Consider the following 22394-nt stretch of genomic DNA (forward strand, 5'->3'; position numbering starts at 1 on the left):
TATGTGAACATGACTGGGCCACGAGGTGCTCAGATATTTGGTCAAACATTATTTTGGATGTGTCTGTGAGGGTGTTTTGGGATGTGATTCATATCTGAATTGGTAGACTGAGTAAAGCAGATTGCTCTCTCTGACATGGGTGGCCCTCATCCAGTTAGTTGAAGTCCTGAATAGAACAAAAAGTCTGATCTTCTTTCAAACAAGAAAGAGCTCCTCCTCTCTGACTGGCTTGAGCTGGGACATTAGTCTTTTCCTGCCTTTAGACTCGAACTGAAACATCAGTGATTCTTGCATCTCAAGCCTGCCAGATTTTGGACTGGAATTTATATCATTGACTCTCCTGTTTCTCAGGCCTTTGGACTAGGACTGGAACTATACATTGGCTTTCCTGGGTCTCCAGCTTACCACTGCATATCTTGGGACTTAGGCTCCATAATCATGTGAGCCAATCCCTTTACATATATAGGTACAGAGACATAGATCAATAGATAATCTCTTATTGGTTCTCTTTCTCTGGAGAACTCTGACTAATACATGTATCTATCTAGCTATCCATATGTCTCTCCAACTAACACACACACACACACACACACACACACACACACACACACATCATATCTGAGATCTGAGTGCTTCACTCAATACACTGCGAGGACACATTCATGCTAATATTCTTCTGTGGTATCTTTTGAAGTGGCTGTATTTTACCTCATAGAAGTGCCCGAATTTTTTTTAAACAAAGATCCTCTATGAAAGACACTGTCAAGAAAATGTGAAGACAAGTCACAGACTGGGAGGAAATATTTGTACAAGGCATATCTGGTAAAGGACTGTTATCAAAAATATACAAAGAATACTTAAAACTCAACAATAAGAGAATGAAGAGCCCAGGTAAAAATAATCAAAATGTCTGAAAAGACAGGTCATTTTAAAAGATATACACATAGAAAGCAAGCATATGAAAAAATACTCAACATCATATGCCATTAGGAAATTGCAAATTAAAACAACAATAAGATTCCACTATATACCTATTAGAATGACGAAAATCCAAAACAATGACAACACCAAATGCTGTCAAGGATGTGTAGCAACAGGAACTCTGATTCATTGTTGGTTGGAATGCAAAATGGTGTAGTCACTTTGGAAGACAATTTGGCAGATTCTTACAAAACTAAACATAGTATTACCAAATGATCCTGTAATTGTGCGCCTTGATATTTACGCAAATGAACTGAAAACTTACATCCACACAAAAACATGCTCATGCATGTTTATAGCAGTTTTATTCAAAGTAGCTTAAACTTGGAAGCAACCAAGATGTCCCTCAATAGGTGAGTTGATAAATAAACCATAATGCATCCAGACAATGGAATATTATTCAGCACTAAAATAAATGAGCTATCAAGCCATGAAAAGACATGAAAAAAACTTAAATTCCTATTACTAAGTGAAAAAAGCCAATCTGAAAAGCCTGCATGTTAATGATTCCAACACTATGACCTTCCAGAAAAGGCAAAACTATCAAGACACTTAAAAGATCATCGGTTGCCAGGAGTTGCGGGGGGGGGGGGGAGGAAGGGATGAACAGGCAGAGCACCAAGGATTTTTAGGGCAGTAATACTACTGTAATGGTGGATACATGTAATTATATATTTGTCAAAACTCAGATTGTACAACATCGAATGAACTGTAATGCAAAGCATGCACTTTGAGTGATAATGTTGCATCAATACAGGTTAATGAATTGTAACAAATGTACCACTGGTGCCAGGGTGTTGACTGTGGGGGAGACTGTTCATGTGAAGGGAGGAGTGCAGGGAATACAGAGGAACTCTGTATATTCTGCTCAATTTTGCTGTGAATGTAAAACTGCTGTAAAAAAATGAAGTCTATTAAGGATAAAGAAAAAATGAAATAAATATCTAATTATTAAATTGATATTCTTTCTAATTTTTTCACTTTAATAAGTAATATTATGGTTGATATCCTTGTAGCTAAATTTTTACATATTCTTTTGTTCAGTTTTTTTTTTGACCTTGTGTCTTTGTTGCTGTGTGTGGGCTTTCTCTAGTTGCAGGGGCTACTCTTCCATTGCGGTGCACAGGCTTCTCATTGTGATGACTTCTGTTTGTTGCAGAGCACAGGCTCTAGGTGTGTGGGCTTCAGTAGTTGTGGCATGCAGGCTCAGTAGTTGTGGCTCACGGGCTGTAGAGCACAGGCTCAGTAGTTGTGGCGTACGGGCTTAGTTGCTCCGCGGCATGTGGGATCTTCCCGGGCCAGGGCTCGAACCTGTGTCCCCTGCATTGGCAGGTGGATTCTTAAGCACTGTGCCACCAGGGAAGTCACCTTTGTTTAGTTTTTTATGATACATTTCTAAGAATAGAATTGCTATGCCAATGAGATTGGATTATTATTATCATTTTTGGTACAATTTGCCAACACTGCCCACCACAAAAGATATAAGAATTTACACTCAGACCAGAAGTTTAGGAAAGTGCATGTTGCTCAAAATGCACAAATTTAAAGCTTTTTTCAACTTTATATGCTCCAGGCTTTGGCTTACCCATTCCTATAAGTCTATGTGCTTTTTCAGCCAACACGAGTGGCCACTGCTCTTTTTTTTTTAGAATTTATAGATGATATAATTTACTATACACATACTTTAAAAAAATATGAACAACACACCCTAGACACAATATAAAAGGAACCAAAAGGCAAGTAATTTATATAATAAACATATATATCATTATGTATAAGCTTGGGTATAGTGGTAGCATAGTCAGATTACAAATAGAATCACTGTGAATGCACTAGTTATAAATAGAGACTAATAAAAATATGTTGGTTTAGGACTTAAAATGTCACAGTGACGCAACTTTCCAAAACGTTTAACTCTCTATTTACATGGTGGCTGTATTCCTGGAAAATTCAATGTATATTAAAAATATGACAAAGGAAAAAAAAAAAAACTGTGGATGAATTTAGATGTAAAATGTAGCCAGGCACTGGGCCCAGGATAATAAAGATTCTTCACCAACATGAATGCCCACCAAAATATTTGTAGATTGTGTGGGACACAGGACAATTGTTCATTCGGTGAGACTGCCATATGCACTGCAGCACGTCTAATGTCCCAGCCCCTTATTCCACCCTCCCAATCATTGTGACAACAGAATACCCTTTCTCCTACAAATTTCCAAAGCCCCTTCGGGGCAGTACTGGTCTACCATCTTTGAGCTGGCCCAGCGCTGTTAAGGAGATGGGGCAAGACTGAGTTCTCACTTCACTTTAGCTGTGTATTTATATGGATTGATCATGTCCATTTAAAATGCTTAGTATACAGTAGGTATTTTCTTTCAACAATTGAAAACACAAAACTTTCACTCTAAAATTCCATTCCAAGGACAGTGCCTTTTCATTCACTCAAGCAATTCTATATACAATGGATAGAAGGATATATATCACCCTTAACAGCAAATGCCTTTGAGGGAAGAGTTGAGAGAATGGGGTATGAGATGCGGACTTTGACTTTGTACTTTCTTTTTATTTATTTGTTTATCTATTTATTTATTTATACAGCAGGTTCTTATTAGTCATTATACACATCACTGTATACCTGTCAATCCCAATTGCCCAAATCATCACACCACCACCAACAGCCCCTGCCACTTTCCCCCCTTGGTGTCCAAACGTTTGTTCTCTACATCGGTGTCTCAATTTCTGTCCTGCAAACCAGTTCATCTGTACCATTTTTCTAGGTTCCACATATATGCATTAATATACGATATTTGTTTTTCTCTTTCTGACTTACTTCACTCTGTATGACAGTCCCTAGATCCATCCTCGTCTCTACAAATGACCCAATTTCGTTCCTTTTCATGGCTGAGTAATATCATATTGTATATATGTACCACTTCTTCTTTATCCATTCGTCTGTCGATGGGCATTTAGGTTGCTTCCATGACCTGGCTATTGTAAATCGTGCTGCAGTGAACATTGGGGTGCATGTGTCTTTCTGAATTATGGTTTTCTCTGGGTATATGCCCAGTAGTGGGATTGCTGGGTCATATGGTAATTCTATTTTTAGTTTTTGAAGGAACCTCCATACTGTTCTCCATAGTGGCTGTATCAATTTACATTCCCAACAACAGTGCAAGAGGGTACCCTTTTCTCCACACCCTCTACAGCATTTGTTTTTTGTAGATTTTCTGATGATGCCCATTCTAACTGATGTGAGGGGATACCTCATTGCAGTTTTGATTTGCATTTCTCTAATTATTAGTGATGTTGAGCAGCTTTTCATGTGCTTCTTGGCCATCTGTATGTCTTCTTTGGAGAAATGTCTATTTAGGTCTTCTGCCCATTTTTGGATTGGGTTGTTTGTTTTTTTAATATTGAGCTGCATGAGCTGTTTTTATATTTTGGAGATTAATCCTTTGTCCGTTGATTCGTTTGCAAATATTTTCTCCCATTCTGAGAGTTGTCGTTACGTCTTGTTTATGGTTTCCTTGGTTGTGCAAAAGCTTTGAAGTTTCATTAGGTCCCATTGGTTTATTTTTGGTTTTGTTTCCATTACTCTAGGAGGTGGATCAAAAAAGATCTTGCTGTGATTTATGTCAGAGAGTGTTCTTCCTATGTTTTCTATTAAGAGTTTTATAGTGTCCGGTCTTTCATTTAGCTCTCTAATCCATTTTGAGCTTATTTTTGTGTATGGTGCTAGGAAGTGTTCTAATTTCATTCTTTCACATGTAGCTGTTGAGTTTCCCCAGCATCACTTATTGAAGAGACTGTCTTTTCTCCATTGTATATCCTTGCCTTCTTTGTCATAGATTAGTTGACCATAGGTGTGTGGTTTTATCTCTGGGCCCTCTATCTTCTTTCATTGATCGATGTTGCTGTTTTTGTGCCAGTACCATATTGTCTTGATTACTGTAGCTTTGTAGTACAGTCTGAAGTCAGGGAGTCTGATTCCTCCAGCTCCATTTTTTTCACTCAAGACTGTTTGGCTATTCGGGATCTTTTGTGTCTCCATACAAATTTTAAGATTTTTTGTTCTATCTCCTTAAAAAAATGCCATTGGTAATTTGATAGGGATTGCATTGAATCTGTAGATTGCTTTGGGTAGTATAGTTATTTTCACAATATTGATTTTTCCAATCCAAGAACATGGTATATCTCTCCATCTATTGGTATCATCTTTAATTTCTTTCATCAGTGTCTTATTGTTTTATGCATACAGGTCTTTTGTCTCCCTAGGTAGGTTTATTTCTAAGTATTTTATTCTTTTTGTTGCAGTGGTAAATGGGAGTATTTCCTTAATTTCTCTTTCAGATTTTTCATCATTAGTGTATAGGAATGAAAGAGATTTCTCTGCATTAATTTTGTATCCTGCAACTTTACCAGATTCATTGATTAGCTCTAGTAGTTTTCTAGTGGCATCTTTAGGATTCTCTATGTATAGTATCATGTCATCTGTAGTCAGTGACAGTTTTACTTCTTCTTTTCCAATTTGTATTCCTTTTATTTCTTTTTCCTCTCTGATTGCCGTGGTTAGGACTTCCAGAATTATGTTGAATAATAGTGGTGATAGTGAGCATCCTTGTCTTGTTCCTGATCTTAGAAGAAATGCTTTCAGTTTTTCACCACTGAGAATGATGTTTGCTGTGGGTTTGTCATAAACGGGCTTTATTATGTTGAGGTAGGTTCCCTCTATGCCCACTTTCTGGAGAGTTTTTACCATAACTGGGTGTTGAATTTTGTCAAAAGCTTTTTCTGCATCTATTGAGATGATCATATAGTTTTTCTGCTTCAATTTGTTAATATGGTGTATCACATTGATTGATTGGCGTATATTCAAGAATCATGCATCACTGGGTTAAATTCCACTTGAGGATGATGTATGATCCTTTTAATGTATTGTTGTATTCTCTTTGCTAGTATTTTGTTGAGGATTTTTGAATCTATATTCATCAGTGATATTGGTCTGTAATTTTCTTTTTTTGTAGTATCGTTGTCTGGTTTTGTTATCAGGGTGATGGTGGCCCCATAGAATGAGTTTGGGAGTGTTCCGTCCTCCGCAATTTTTTGGAACAGTTTGAGAAGGATGGGTGTTAGCTTTTCTCTAAATGTTTGATAGAATTCACCTGTGAAACCATCTGGTCCTTGACTTTTGTTTGTTGGAGGATTTTTAATGACAATCGCAGTTTCATTACTTGTGATTGGTCTGTTCATATTTTCTATTTCTTCCTGGTTCAGTCTTGGGAGGTTATAACTTTCTAAGAATTTGTCCATTTCTTCCAGGTTGCCCATTTTATTGGCATACAGTTTCTTGTAGTAGTCTCTTAGGATGCTTTGTATTTCTGCAGAGTCTGTCGTAACTTCTCCTTTTTCATTTCTAATTTTGATTTGAGTCCTCTACCTCTTTTTCTTGATGAGTCTGGCTAAAGCTTTATCAATTTTATTTATCTTCTCAAAGAACCAGCTTTTAGTTTTATTGATCTTTGCTACTGTTTTCTTTGTTTCTATTTCATTTATTTCTGCTCTGATGTTTATGATTTCTTTCCTTCTGCTAACTTTGGGTTTTGCTTCTTCTTCTTTCTCTAGTTCCTTTACGTGAAAGGTTAGATTGCTTATGTGAGATGTTTGTTGTTTCCTGAGGTAGGATTGTATTGTTATAAACTTCCCTCTTAGGACTGCTTTTGCTGCATCCCATAGGTTTTGGATCATCGTGTTTTCATTGTGATTTGTCTCTAGGTATTTTTTGATTTCCTCTTTGATTTCTTCAGTGATCTCTTGGTTATTTAGTAACATATTGTTTAGCCTCCATGTGTTTGTGTTTTTTATGGTTTTTTCCCTGTAATTCATTTCTAATCTCAGAGTGCTGTGGTCAGAAAAGATGCTTGATATGATATCAATTTTCTTAAATTTACCAAGGCTTGATTTGTGACCCAAGATGTGATCTATTCTGGAGAATGTTCCATGCGCACTTGAGAAGAAAGTGTAATCTGCTGTTTTTGGATGGAATGTCCTATAAATATCAATTAAATCTAACTGGTCTGCTGTGTCATTTAAAGCTTGTGTTTTCTTATTTATTTTCATTTTGGATGATCTGTCCATTGGTATAAGTGAGGTGTTAAAGTCCTCCACTATTGGGCTTCCCTGGTGGCGCAGTGGTTGAGAGTCTGCCTGCCGATGCAGGGGACACGGGTTCATGCCCAGGTCCGGGAAGATCCCACATGCCGCGGAGCGGCTTGGCCGGTGAGCCATGGCTGCTGAGCCTGTGTGTCCAGAGCCTGTGCTCCGCAATGGGAGAGGCCACAACAGTGAGAGGCCCACGTACCGCAAAAAAAAAAAAAAAGTCCCCCACTATTATTGTGTTACTGTTGATTTTCTCTTTTATAGCTGTTAGCAGTTGCCTTATGTATTGAGGTGCTCCTATGTTGGGTGCATATGTATGTATAATTGTTATATCTTCTTCTTAGATTGATCCGTTGATCATTATGTAGTGTCTTTCCTTGTCTCTTGTAGTATTCTTTATTTTAAAGTCTATTTTATGTGTTATGAGTATTGCTACTCCAGATTTCTACTGATTTCCATTTGCATGGAATATCTTTTTCCATCCCCTCACTTTCAGTCTGTATGTGTCCCTAGGACTGAAGTGGGTCTTTTGTAGACAACATATATATGGGTCTTGTTTTTGTATCCATTTAGCAAGTCTGTGTCTTTTGATTGGAGCATTTAATCCATTCACGTTTAAGGTAATTATCAATATGTATGTTCTTCTTACCATTTTCTTAATTGTTTTGGGTTTGTTTTTGTTGTTCGTTTTCTTCTCTTGTGTTTCCCACTAAGAGAAGTTCCTTTAGCATTTGTTGTAGAGCTAGTTTGGTGGTGCTGAATTCTCTTAGCTTTTGCTTGTCTGTAAAGCTTTTGATTTCTCCATCAAATCTGAATGAGATCCTTACCAGATACAGTAATCTTGGCTGTAGGTTCTTCCCTTTCATCACTTTAAGTATATCATGCCACTCCCTTCTGGCTTGTAGAGTTTCTGCTGAGAAATCAGCTGTTAACCTTATGGGTGTTCCCTTGTATGTTATTTGTTGTTTTTCCCTTGCTGCTTTTAATAATTTTTCTTTGTCTTTAATTTTTGCCAATTTGAGTACTATGTGTTACGGCGTGTTTCTCCTTGGATTATCCTGTGTGGGACTTGCTGAACTTCCTGGACTTGGGTGGCTATTTCCTTTCCCATGTTAGGGAAGTTTTCGACTATAATCACTTCAAATATTTTATCAGGTCCTTTCTCTCTCTCTTCTCCTTCTGGGACCCTTAAAATGAGAACGTTGTTGCATTTAATGTTGTCCCAGAAGTCTCTTAGGCTGTCTTTATTTCTTTCCATTCTTTTTTCTTTATTCTGTTCCGCAGCAGTGAATTCCACCATTCTGTCTTCCAGGTCACGTATCCATTCTTCTGCCTCAGTTATTCTGCTATTGATTCCTTCTAGTGTAGTTTTCATTTCAGTTATTGTATTGTTCATCTCTATTTGTTTGTTCTTTAATTCTTCTCAGTCTTTGTTAAACATTTCTTGCATCTTCTCGATCTTTGCCTCCATTCTTTCTCCGAGGTTCTGGATCATCTTCATTATCATTATTCTGAATTCTTTTTCTGGAAGGTTGCCTATCTCCACTTCATTTAGTTGTTTTTGTGGGGTTTATCTTGTTCCTTCATCTGGTACATAGCCCTCTACCTTTTCTTCTTGTCTATCTTTCTGTGAATGTGGGTTTTGTTCCACAGGCTGCAGGATTGTGGTTCTTCTAGCTTCTTCTGCCTGCTCTCTGGTGGATGAGGCTATCTAAGAGGCTTGTGCAAGTTTCCTGATGGCAGGGACTGGTGGTGGGTAGACCTGGGTGCTGCTCTGGTGGGAAGAGCTCAGTAAAACTTTAATCTGCCTGTCTGCTGATGGGTGGGGCTGGGTTCCCTCCCTGTTGGTTGTGTGGCCTGAGGTGACCCAACAGTGGAGCCTATCTGGCTCTTTGGTGGGGCTAATCGTGGACTCTGGGAGGGCTCACGCCAAGGAGTACTTCCCAGAACTTCTGCTGCTAGCTAGTGTCCTTGTCCTCACGGTGAGACACAGCCACTCCCCACCTCTGCAGGAGACCCTCCAACACTAGCAGGTAGGTCTGGTTCAGTCTCCTCTGGGGTCACTGCTCCTTCCCCTGAGTCCTGAGGTGCACACTGCTTTGTGTGTGCCCTCCAAGGGTGGAATCTCTGTTTCCCCCAGTTCAGTCAGAGTCCTGCAATCAAATCCCACCAGGCTTCAAAGTCTGATTCTCTAGGAATTCCTCCTCCTGTTGCCGGACCCCCACATTCAGTAGCCTGATGTGGGGCTCAGTACCTTCACTCCAGTGGGTGGACTTCTGTGGTATAAATGTTCTCCAGTTTGTGAGTCACCAACCCAGAAGTTATGGGTTTTGATTTTATTGTGATTGCGCCCTCCTACTGTCTCACTGTGGCTTCTCTTTTGTCTTTGGATGTGGGGTATCTTTTCTGGTGAGTTCCAGTGTCTTCCTTTCGATGATTGTTCAGCAGTTAGTTGTGATTCTGGTGTTCTCACAAGAGGGAGCGAGAGCATGTCCTTCTACTCCGTCATCTTGGTTCTATGCCTCTCAAGTGGCCACTGCTCTTAACAAATCATTTTTAGCGACCTGTTGGTGATCCCCACCATGGAAAACAAACCTTGTTTTTACCTTACTCTTGGTTAAAATAAATTTAGGTGATTTGTAGGAGATGCCAAAATCTGTTTCTACTGAGATCAACATTGACCATAAGTCAATGTTTTGAGAAGTATTCTACTAGTGATCAGATGATGAGGGAGATGAAAAGATTTCCAGTCCCAGATTATTTCTTGAACACATTCATTTATAGACCCTCTATCCCAATATCCCAATGAAATGACAAGTGGAGTACAAAAACAAAATCTATTGCACCTAGAAACATGTCATCAATAGAAATATCTGGAAGGTATAAAGTGGATGGAAACAGATAAGTGATGTAGTACATTGTAGCTTGACATCCAGCCATCTTAAAGAGGTGGACAGGGACTTCCTCAGTGATCCAGTGGCTAGGAATCCACACTCCCAATGCAGGGGCCTGGGTTCCATCGTTGATCAGGGAACTAGATCCCGCATGCCTCAACTAAGTGTTCGCATGCTGCAGCTAAGAATCCCACATGCAGCAATGAAGATCCCACATGCTGCAAGTAAGACCTGGCACAGCCCAATAAACAAATAATTTTTTTTAAAAAAAGAGAAATAGGTAAAGAAAAGAAGAATGTTCATTCTTCTAAAAGAGGTGGATAAGCAGACATACAAAATTTGATTATCCCCAGAACTCCAAATAACCCCAAGATCAAAGGAAGTTCAGGCTAGAGGAAACAGTCCATAGATAATGGGTCCATTAGTTAGTTTTAGAATAGAACACCTGTGCCAATCCTGGCACTTAGAAGGAATGATTCAGAAATTTGCCTACAGGCCAATGCCAGGAGTACAGCACTTTAAAAAGGGCACTGGAATGTGAAAAACTCTCAGAATAAGTGTTGATTCCAGAGAAGAGGGGTTACTCTAGGTAATGGTTAAGTTCCAAGTGGATGGGAAACCCCAAGGTAGAAAACAAACAAATTTTACATTCCTTAGGAAAGCCTGCCAGATGCACAAACACTTTCTTGTCCACATCACAACTATTGGAATGCTGACTCCTACTACTGAAATTTGTATTAATAGAACAAGAGGACAAGAGTTCTTAGTTAGCCTGAGGAAATACACTTTAGCAATGACTTTAATTTTAGAGCTGCGTCTACAAATGTGAACAGACAATTAAGAAGTGACTAAACATTTGAGGAAAAGAAATGGCATGAAAAAGAGAAACTATACTCAAGAAAAAATAACATGGAAAATGTTTGATATTCTCTTATACAGTAAATCAAACACACACCTGCCCTATAAAAAAATAAAAATAAGAACGAACATCCTAAGGAAACAATACAAAATAGAAAAAATAAATAGGAATAGTAATAGCTTTAGTGTTTTTTTTTCCCCCAGCTTTATTCAGGCATAATTGACAAGTAAAATTATGTATATTTAAAGTGTACAACATGATGATATATATGTTTGCATTGTGAAATAGTTACCACAATGAAATTAATTAACATACCATTATGTTAAGTGAAATAAGCCAGACAGAGAAAGACAAATACTGTATGGTCTACTTATATGTGGAATCTAAAAAATAAAAAAACAAAAACACAGACTCATAGAAACAGAGAAGACTGGTGATTGTCAGGGGTTGAGGAGTGGGAGAAAAGGGCAGACATCAGTCAAACTTCCAAACATAAGATGAATAAATTCTAGGGACCTAATGTACAGCATGGTGACTATAGTTAATAATATTGTATTATATACTTGAAATTTGCTAAGAGAATAGATCTTAACTATCTCATTAAAAAACAAAAAACTTTGGGCTTCCCTGGTGGTGCAGTGGTTGAGAGCCCACCTGCCGATGCAGGGGACATGGGTTCGTGCCCCGGTCCGGGAAGATCCCACATGCCACGGAGCGGCTAGGCCCGTGAGCCATGGCCACTGAGCCTGCACGTTCGGAGCCTGTGCTCCGCAACAGGAGAGGCCACAACAGTGAGAGGCCTGCGTACCGCAAAAAAAAAAAAAAAAAAAAGAAAAAAAAAACAACTTAGCCTTAGAGAAACATGAGTTCCAGTGTTCACAATGTAGATCAGATTTCTCTGAAAAAAAAAGGAAAAATCCGAGTACTTGGAAATTGCTGAAATTTAACAAATGACACAATAATTAGAAAATACAGTAAGGTGGCTGAGCAATGAATCAATATGTGAAAGTCAATAAACTTCTCATAAAGTAAAACAAACAACAACCAGCTAAAATACAGAATGGAAAATAAATCTCATTTACAATAAAAACAATGATAACAAAAATTAAATGCCCAGGAATAAATTTAACAAGAATATGCATGAACTTTATAAGATAATTTTAAAACATTAATGACAACCACAAAAGAATTATTTTTGAATAAATAGAAAGGCATTTCCTGCTTTTGGCTAAAAGATATTCATTAGAATGATGCAATTTCTCCCTAAATTAATCATACCTTTAATGTAGTCCAATAAAAACACCAACATGATGGTGACACTAGAAAGATGGAGCAATAAGACATCTTTGCACTTGTTCCCTCACAGAGATACCAACTTAACAACGAGATATGAACCAAAATACCTTTGTGAAAACTCCAGAAACCAGTTAAGAAATTGTAGTACCCTAAGTGAATGCATGGTCAAAGCAGTCACACTGAAATGGGTAAGAAGAGACACTTCACGTGACCACAATCCCCCCACCACTATCACCCCACCTTAGCTGGCATAGCTCAGCTTGGTTCCTGGCTTCTCCTTCAGGAGAGGGGAAAAGGAAGGGAATGGCTTTTTGGAGAGCTACATGAGGGATTAGTTTCTTTCTCACCTGATTTGGAGCACTAACAGAACTGGCATCATTTGGATGCCTTGAGGATACTGAAAGCCACGGAGACTGTGGAGGCAGCACTGAAGCATTAGAGGGACTACAAAGCCACAGACAGAGGCTGTGCACTCTTGGTGGGATTGTGAAATTGTGCAGCTGCTATAGAAAAGAGTATGAAGATTCATAAAAGATTAAAAATATAACTACCATATTATCCAGCAATTCTACTTTTAGATATATATCCAAAATAATTGAAAACAGGATCTCAAAGAGATATTTGGACATCCATGTTCATAGCAGCATTATTCATAATAGCCAAAATGTGGAAGCAACATAAATGTCCATTGATGAATAAATGGAAAAAGAGAAGGTGATGTATAGATATAATAGAATATTATTCAGCCTTAAATAAGAAAGAAATCCTGTCATATGCTACAACATGGATGAACCTCGAGGACATTATGCTAAGTGAAATAAGCCAATGACAAAAGCTTACTGCATGACTCCACTTATGTCAGGTATCTAAAGTAATCAAACTCATAGAAACAGAAGTAGAATGGTGGTTGCCAGAGCTTGGGGGAAGGCAAATATGAGGAGTTGTTGTTCAATGGGTATAGAGTTTCAGTCATGCAAGACGATAAAGTTCTATGGATCTGTTGTACACTAATGTGCATATATTTAATGTACATTTAAATTTGTTAAGAGGGTAAATTTGTTATGTGTTTCTTAAATTAATAATTTAAATTTTAGAGCAGTTTTAGGTTCACAGCAAAATTGAGTGGAATACACAGAATTCCCATATATCCCTTGTTCTCACAAACCACAACCTCCCCCAGTATGGAGATCCCAAACAACATTTATTACATGCATTACACTTGGTAATGATTTGTGGTACATTTATTACAACTGATGAACCTACTCTGACACATCATTACCCAAAGTCCATAGGGTCACACCTGGTGGTGTACATTCTATGGGTTCAGATAAATATATGATTACCTGTATCCACTATTGCAATATCATATAGAGTAGTTGCACTGCTCTAAAAATCCTCTGTGCTCAGCCAATTCATTCCTTCCTCCCCACTAACTCCTGGAAACCACTGATCTGTTTACTGTCTTCATAGTTTTGCTTCTTCCATAATGTCATATAGTTGGAATCATATAATAGGTAGCCTTTTCAGATTGGCTTCTTTCAATTAGTAACAGGCATTTAAGTTTCCTCCATATCTTTTCATGGCTTGATAGCTCATTTCTTTTCAGTCTGAAATAATACTCCATTGTCTGGATGCACCATGGTTTATTTATCAGTTCACCTACTGAGGCACATCTTGGTTGCTACCAAGTTTTGGAAATTTTGAACAAAGCTTCTATAGACACCTCTAAGCATGTTTCTGTTGGACATAAGTATTTAATTCATTTGGGTAAATATCAAGGAGCACAATATGCTAGACAATGTTTATTTTTGTAAGAAACTACCAAATTGTCTTCTAAAGTGGCTATACCATTTTACGTTCCCATCAGTAATGTTTCTGTTGCTCCACATCCTCGTCAGCATTTGGTCTTATTGTGTTGGATTTTCACCATTCTAATAGGTACGAAGTGGTAACCATTGTTGTTTTAATCTGTAATTCCCTAATGATATGTGATTTTGAACATCCTTTCATTTGCTTTGCATCTGTATATCTTTTTTAATGAGGTGTCTGTTTATACCTTTTTGCCTATTAAAATTTGTTTGTTTCTTATTGTTGAGTTGTTATGTGCTTCTTATCACACACATACACACAAACGCACACACACACAAAACGTAAAACAAAAAGCAAATAAAACAGTACCTGGCACATAGTAAATGCTCAGTTTAAAAAAAAAACACACAAAACAATGCAACCAACTTTTCGGACCTGAAACTGAGAGATGAGCCCCCAAATAATCTAGCTTTGGAAACCAACAGGGCTTCCATCTGGAGACCCATAAGATTGTAGCAATCTGGGAGAGAGCTCTTAAAGGGCGCACACACTCAAACTTACCTGCCACAGTGCCCAGCTCAAGGCAGCCAATCACTCCCAGACTCAAACTGAAGAAGGTTCACCTACATTTATTAAAGTACAAGCCTGAGGGGCAGGAATCTAATTTAACAAGCACATCTAGGAGCCTTCTGGAACACTCTTCAGGATGGAGAGTGATGGGAACCATCTTTGCACCCTTCCTTTGCCATGCTCCAAAACATCAGTATCTTCTGGAAAGGAGCATTTACACATATCTAGTGCTCCAGTCTTTGTGGCTGATGACCAGAGGATGCCTCTTGATTGCCTGGCTCTGGAGGATATGGGAGCTTGTATTCCTGGTCCCATGGGACTGTAATAATGATTGTCACCCAGAAAAGAGTTCATCCTCCTGTCTGGCACCCTAAGTTTTGTACCTGCTACCAAGGAACACTTCTATAATGCCTGGCTCTGGTGGCCAGTGGGTCTTACACTCATGGGTCCCACCAAACTATAACTAACAGAGAAAGAGTTCATAAACAGCTACCACCCCAGGGATCAGCAAGAGGCAACGGATCCAAGAGCTCAGTATTTCTGTGAGGAGGTCTATTAGCTAATCATCATGGTTGCAGCCTAAAGGGCAGGTTTCCAATCACACATGCATCTAGAAGATAACTATTATGCTTCCAGAGACCTTGGGGGGTAGGCCGTATCTTTACACTCTCCCACTGCTGTCTTCAGAGCACCAGTGTCTCCTGGAAGGGAGCTTTACACTTACACATGGCTGGTGCCCTGGTTTTTGCAGCTGCCACCCAGGAGATTCCCCTTGATCACCTGGCTCTGGTGCTCAGGGGGATTTGCATTCCTGGGTCCCACAGAACTATGGCAGTCAGAGAGATATCTTTCAGCAGGCTGCGACTCCCAGGGTACTGCACAGACAGCAGACTGAGGCACACCTCCCAATCTTTCTGTGAAAGATGCACCTTTGCTTGTCCAGGAGCATCAGCCTGAAGGACAAGTTTCAGGTTTGGCACACATCTAGTGGACTATGGAGCTGCTCTCAAGAAATATAGGCTGTGGACACCATCTTGTCATTCTCACTCTGCCTTGCTCCAACTCACAAGAATCTCCAAGAAGGAGCATATACACTTGTCTGGAGCCTCAATTTTTACGACTGCCACCTAGGGGAAAACTACCAGATCTTCTGGACAGTGAAGTTATGTTTGCAGTCCCACAGGACTGCATATATTTGCATACTATTAAAAGCTTCTGCCAGAGGGTCTAGCTTCCAAACAGCCTGAATCTTGGTGCTGAGATGAATCAGTAATCAAAAACCTCCCAAAAAACAAAAGTCCAGGATCAGATGGCTTCACTGGTGAATTCCTCCAAACATTCAAGGAAGTCATACAGGGCTTCCCTGGTGGCTCAGTGGTTGAGAGTCTGCCTGCCGATGCAGGGGACATGGGTTCATGCCCCGGTCCAGGAGGATCCCACATGCTGCGGAGCGGCTGGGCCCATGAGCCATGGCCGCTGAGCCTGCGTGTCTGGAGCCTGTGCTCTGCAACGGGAAAGGCCACAACAGTGAGAGGCCCATGTATCGCAAAAAAAAAAGAAAAAAAGAAAAAAAAGAAGTCATACAAAACCTTCTCAAGCCCTTCCCAAAAATAGAAGAGGAGAGAACTCTTCTCAGTTCATTACCTTAATGCCAAAACCAAACAAGAATGCCACAAGAAAAGAAAATTACAGACCAATATCCCTGATGAATAAAGACACAAAAATCTTCAATAAAATATTAGCAAATCAATTTCAACAATACATTAAAAGAATTATTCACAACGATCAAGTGTGATTTATTCCAGGCATGCAAGAATAGTTTAGCATCTGCAAATTAGTCAACATGATACACCACATTAACAAGATGAAGGATAAAAATCATATGATTATCTCAATAAATGCAAAAGAAGCATTTGACAAAATTTAACAACCATTTATGAAAAAAAATACTCTCAACAAACTGCGCATAAAGGGAACATACCTCAATATAATAAAGGCTATATATGACATAACCACAGCTAACATCGTACTCAATGGTGAAAAGCTAAAAGCCTTTCCTCTAAGTTCAGGAACAAGACAAGGATACCCACTCTCACCACTTCTATTCAACATAGTATTGAAACCCCTAGCCAGAGCAATCAGACAAGAAAAAGAAATAAAAGGAATACAAATTGGAAAGGAAGAAGTAAACATGCCAGATTACATGATACTATACATAGAAAATCCTAAACACACTACCAAGAAACTAGTAGAGCTCATCAATGAATTTGACAGAGTTGTAGGATAGAAAATTAATGTACAGAAATCTGTTGCATTTCTATAGACTAACAACAAATTATCAGAAAGAGAAATTAAGGGAACAATTCCATTTACTATTGCATCAAAAAGAATAAAATACCTAGGAATAAATCTAACTAGAGGGGTAAAAGACGTGGGCTCAGAAAACTATAAGACACTGAAATTGTTGTCTCCAACAAAACAGATGGAAAGATATACCATGTTCATGGACTAGAAGAACTAATATTGTTAAAATGACCATGGCAATCCACTGATTCAATGCAATCGCTATCAAAATATCAATAGCATTTTTTACAGAACTAAAACTAATAATGTAAATTTTATCTGGAACCTCAAAAGACCCAGAATTGCCAAAACAATTTGCTCTTGCCAAAACAAGAGCAGGAAGCATCATGCTCACTGACTTTAGACTATATCACAAAGCTACAGCAATCAAAACAGTATGATACCAACACAAAAACAGACACATAGATTAATGGAACAGAATAGAAAGTGCACAAATAAATCCACACACTTATGATCAACTAATTTACAACAAAGGAAACAAGAATATTCAATGGGGAAAAGACAGTCTCTTCAATAAGTAGTGGTGGTGGGAAAACTGGACAGCTACATCTAAAAGAATGAAAGAATATTTTCTCACAGCATATACAGGAACAAACTGAAAGTGGGTTAAAGACTTAAATGTAAGACTGGAAATCATAAACCTCCTAGAAGAAAACATAGGCATAACACTCTTTGACATAAACTGTAAAATATTGTTTGGAACTGTCTCCTAAGGCAAAAGAAATAAAAGCAAAAATAAACAAATGGGACCTAATTAGACTTAAAAGCTTTTGCACAGTAAAGGAAACCATCAACAACAATAAAAGACAACCTACTGAATGGGAGAAAATATTTGCAAATCATATGACCAACAAGGGGTTAGTATCCAAAATATATAAACGTCTCATACAACTCAATATCAAAAAAAAACAAAGAACCCAATTAAAAACTGGGCAGAAGACTTGAATAAGCATTTTTCCAAAAAAGACATACAGGTGGCCAACAGGCACATGAAAAGATGTTCAGCATCGCTAATCATCAGGGAAATGCAAATCAAAACCACAATGAGCTATGACCTCACACCTGTCAGAATGGCTATCATCAAAAAAACCACAGGGCTTCCCTGGTGGCGCAGTGGTTGAGAGTCCGCCTGCCGATGCAGGGGACGCGGGTTCGTACCCCGGTCCAGGAAGATCCCACATGCCACGGAGCGGCTGGGCCCATGAGCCATGGCCACTGAGCCTGCGTGTCCAGAGCCTGTGCTCCACAATGGGAGAGGCCACAACAGTGAGAGGCCCGCGTACCGCAAAAAAAAAAAAAAAGAGTATAATCTATAAAAATTTTGAATCAGTATGTTGTACCACTAAAGCTAATATAATATTGTAAATCAACCATACCTCAATAAAAAAAGAAAAAAAATAGTAAAGGAAAGGAAAGAAGGAAGGAAGGAAGGGAGGGAAGGAGGGAGGGAGGAAGAGAGGAAGGAAGGAAGGAAGGGAGAGAAAGAAAGAAGATAAAAGAAAGAAAGAAAGAAAGAGAGAGAGAGGGAGGGAGGAAGGAATGAAGGAAGAAAGGAAGAAAGAAAGACTGTCATACAGAGTGAAGTAAGTCAGAAAGAGAAAAACAAATATTGTATATTAACACGTATATTTGGAATCTAGAAAAATGGTACAGATGAACCAGTTTGTAAGGCAGAAATAGAGACACAGATGTAGAGAACAAACATATGGACACCAAGGGGGAATGGGGGAAGTGGGACGAATCGGGAGATTGGGATTGACATATATACACTAACATGTATAAAATAGATAACCAATGAGAACCTGTTGTATAGCACAGGGTACTCTACTTCACTGTACAGTAGAAACTAACAGAATATTGTAAAACAACCATACCCCAATAAAAAAGAAAGAGAAAGAAAGAAAGAAAGAAAGAAAGAAAGAAAGAAAGAAAGAAAGAAAGAAAGAAAGAAAGAAAGAAAGGAAGGAAGGAAGGAAGGAAGGAAGGAAGGAAGGAAGGAAGGAAGGAAGGAAGGAAGGAAAGAAGGAAGGAAGGAAAGAAGGAAGGAAGGAAGGAAGAAAGTCCTAGCCAGAGCAGTTAGGCATGAAAAACAAATAAACAGTATGCACACTAAAATGGAAAAGGTAAAACAGTCCCTATTTGCAGAAGACATATATAAAAACCTTAGACTCCATCAAAAAACTGTTAGAACTAATAAACAAACTCACTAAACTCACAGGATACAAAATCAATATGCAAAAAGCTGTTGTACCTTTTTACACTAATAACACACTATCAGAAAAAGAAATTAAGAAGACAATCCCATTTACAATTGCGTCAAGAATAAACACCTAGGAATAAGTTTAACCACGGAAGTGAAAGAGCTCTATATTGAAAACTACAATATATTAATGAAAGAAATTGAAGACACAAATGAATGGAAAGATATTCTGTGCTCATGGATTTGAAAAACCAATATTGTTAAAATGTGCATACTACCCAAAGCAATCTACAGATTCACTGCAATCCCTATCAAAAGTCCAATGGCATATTTCAAAGAAATAGAAAAAATATTCTGAAATTTGTAGGGAACCATGAAAGACCCTGAATAGTCAAAGCAATCTTGAGAAAGGAGAACAAAGCTGGAGACATCACCTTCCCTGATAACAAATTATATTACAAATCTATAGTAATTAAAACAGTACAGTGTTGGCATAAAACAAACACAAAGACCAATGGAACAGAATAGAGAGCCCAGAAATAACCCTGTGCATATATGGTCAATTAATTCATGACAAAGAGCCAAGAATATACAATGGGGAAAGGATAGTCTCTTCAATAAATGCTGTTGGGAAAACTGGACAGCCACATGCAAAAGAATTAATTTCGACCATTATTTTATACCATATACAAACATTAACTCAAAATTGATTAAAGACTTCAACATAAGACCTAAAGTGATAAAAGGAAAACTTTGGCTGTAATCTCCCTGACATACATCTTGGTGGTGATTTTTTCTGAATCTGACACCAAAAGCAAAAGCAACAAAAGCAAAAATAAATAAGTGGGACTACATCATACTAAAAAGCTTCTGCAGAGTGAAGGAAACCATCAACAAAATGAAAAGGCAACCTACTAAATGGGAGAAAATATTTTCAAATCGTATGACTAACAAGCAGTTAATATCCAAAATATAATATATAAATAACTCATACAATTCAATAGCAAACAACAAACAAACAATCTGATTTAAAAATGGGCAGAAGGTTTGAATAGAGATTTTTCCAAACAAGGCATACAGATAGACAACAGGTAAATGGATAGATGCTCAACATCATTAATCATCAGGGAAATGCAAATCAAAACCACAATGAGATAACACCTCACACCTGTCAGAAAGGCTATTATCAAAAAGATAACAAATAACAACTGTTGACAATGATCTGGAAAAAAGGGAACATATGCCCTTTTGGTGGGAATGTAAATTGGTGCAACCACTGGGGAAAACAGTATGGAGATTTCTCAGAAAATTAAAAAGAGAACTACTATAGGATCCAGTAGTTCTAGTTCTGGTAATTTTTCTGAAGTAAACAAAAACATTAACTCCAAAAAAATATATGCACCCCCATGTTCATTGCAGCATTATTTACAATAGCCAAGATATGAAAACAACCTAAGTATTCATCAATAGATGACTGGATAAAAAAAGAAAAAGGATGACTGGATAAAGAAAGTGTGGTATATATGTATACAACGGAAAACTATTCAGCCATAAAAAAATGAAATCTTGCCATTTGAGACAACATGGATGGACCTTGAGGGCATTATGCTAACCGAAAAAAGTCTGACAGAGAGAGACAAATACTACATGCTCTCTTTTATATGTGGAATCTTAAAACAAACAGGGCTTACTGGTGGTACAGTGGTTAAGTCTGCACTCCCAATGCAGGGGGCACAGGTTTGATCCCTGGTCAGGGAAGTTCCCCATGCTGTGGGGTTCAGCCAAAAAAAAAACTAAAATAAAAACAAACAGATTGGTTCAAGATGGCAGAGTAGAAGAACGTGCTCTCACTACCTCTCACAAGAGCACCAGAAACACAACTAACTGCTGAACAATAATCAACAGGAAGACACTGGAACACACCAAAAATGATACCCCACATCCAAAGACAAAGGAGAAGCCCCAATGAGAAGGCAGGAGGGGCACAATCACAATAAAATCAAATCCTATAACCACTGGGTGGGTGACTCACAAACTGGAGAACACTTACACCACAGAAGTCCACCCACTGGAGTGAAGGTACTGAGCCCCACATCAGGCTACCGAACATGGGGGTCCGGCAACAGGAGGAGGAATTCCTAGAGAATCAGACTTTGAAGCCTGGTGGGATTTGATTGCAGGACTCTGACTGAACTGGGGGAAACAGAGATTCCACCCTTGGAGGGCACACACAAAGCAGTGTGCACCTCAGGACTCAGGGGAAGGAGCAGTGACCCCAGAGGAGACTGAACCAGACCTACCTGCTAGTGTTGGAGGGTCTCCTGCAGAGGTGGGGAGTGGCTGTGTCTCATCGTGAGGACAAAGACACTAGCTAGCAGCAGAAGTTCTGGGAAGTACTCCTTGGCGTGAGCCCTCCCAGAGTCCACGATTAGCCCCACCAAAGAGCAGGATAAGCTCCACTGTTGGGTCACCTCAGGCCACACAACCAACAGGGAGGGAACCCAGCCCCACCCATCAGCAGACAGGCAGATTAAAGTTTTACTGAGCTCTTCCCACCAGAGCAGCACCCAGGTCTACCCACCACCAGTCCCTGCCATCAGGAAACTTGCACAAGCCTCTTAGATAGCCTCATCCACAGAGAGCAGGCAGAAGAAGCTAGAAGAACCACAATCCTGCAGCCTGTGGAACAAAACCCACATTCACAGAAAGATAGACAAGAAGAAAAGGTAGAGGGCTATGTACCAGATGAAGGAACAAGATAAACCCCACAAAAACAACTAAATGAAGTGGAGATAGGCAACCTTCCAGAAAAAGAATTCAGAATAATGATAATGAAGATGATCCAGAACCTCGGAGAAAGAATGGAGGCAAAGATCGAGAAGATGCAAGAAATGTTTAACAAAGACCGAGAAGAATTAAAGAACAAACAAATAGAGATGAACAATACAATAACTGAAATGAAAACTACACTAGAAGGAATCAATAGCAGAATAACTGAGGCAGAAGAACGGATACGTGACCTGGAAGACAGAATGGTGGAATTCACTGCTGCGGAACAGAATAAAGAAAAAAGAATGGAAAGAAATAAAGACAGCCTAAGAGACTTCTGGGACAACATTAAACACAACAACATTCGTATTATAGGGGTCCCAGAAGGAGAAGAGAGAGAGAAAGGACCTGATAAAATATTTGAAGTGATTATAGTCGAAAACTTCCCTAACATGGGAAAGGAAATAGCCGCCCAAGTCCAGGAAGCACAGCG

General features: G+C 38.8%; 1 pseudogene; it reads left to right on the forward strand.

The window, feature by feature from the left end:
- The window catches only part of LOC137216593 (uncharacterized), a 98094-nt pseudogene that overhangs the window by 2763 nt on the left and 72937 nt on the right, over positions 1–22394 (forward strand).

Source organism: Pseudorca crassidens, chromosome X (genome assembly GCF_039906515.1).
Source record: "Pseudorca crassidens isolate mPseCra1 chromosome X, mPseCra1.hap1, whole genome shotgun sequence".
Lineage (NCBI taxonomy): Eukaryota > Metazoa > Chordata > Mammalia > Artiodactyla > Delphinidae > Pseudorca > Pseudorca crassidens.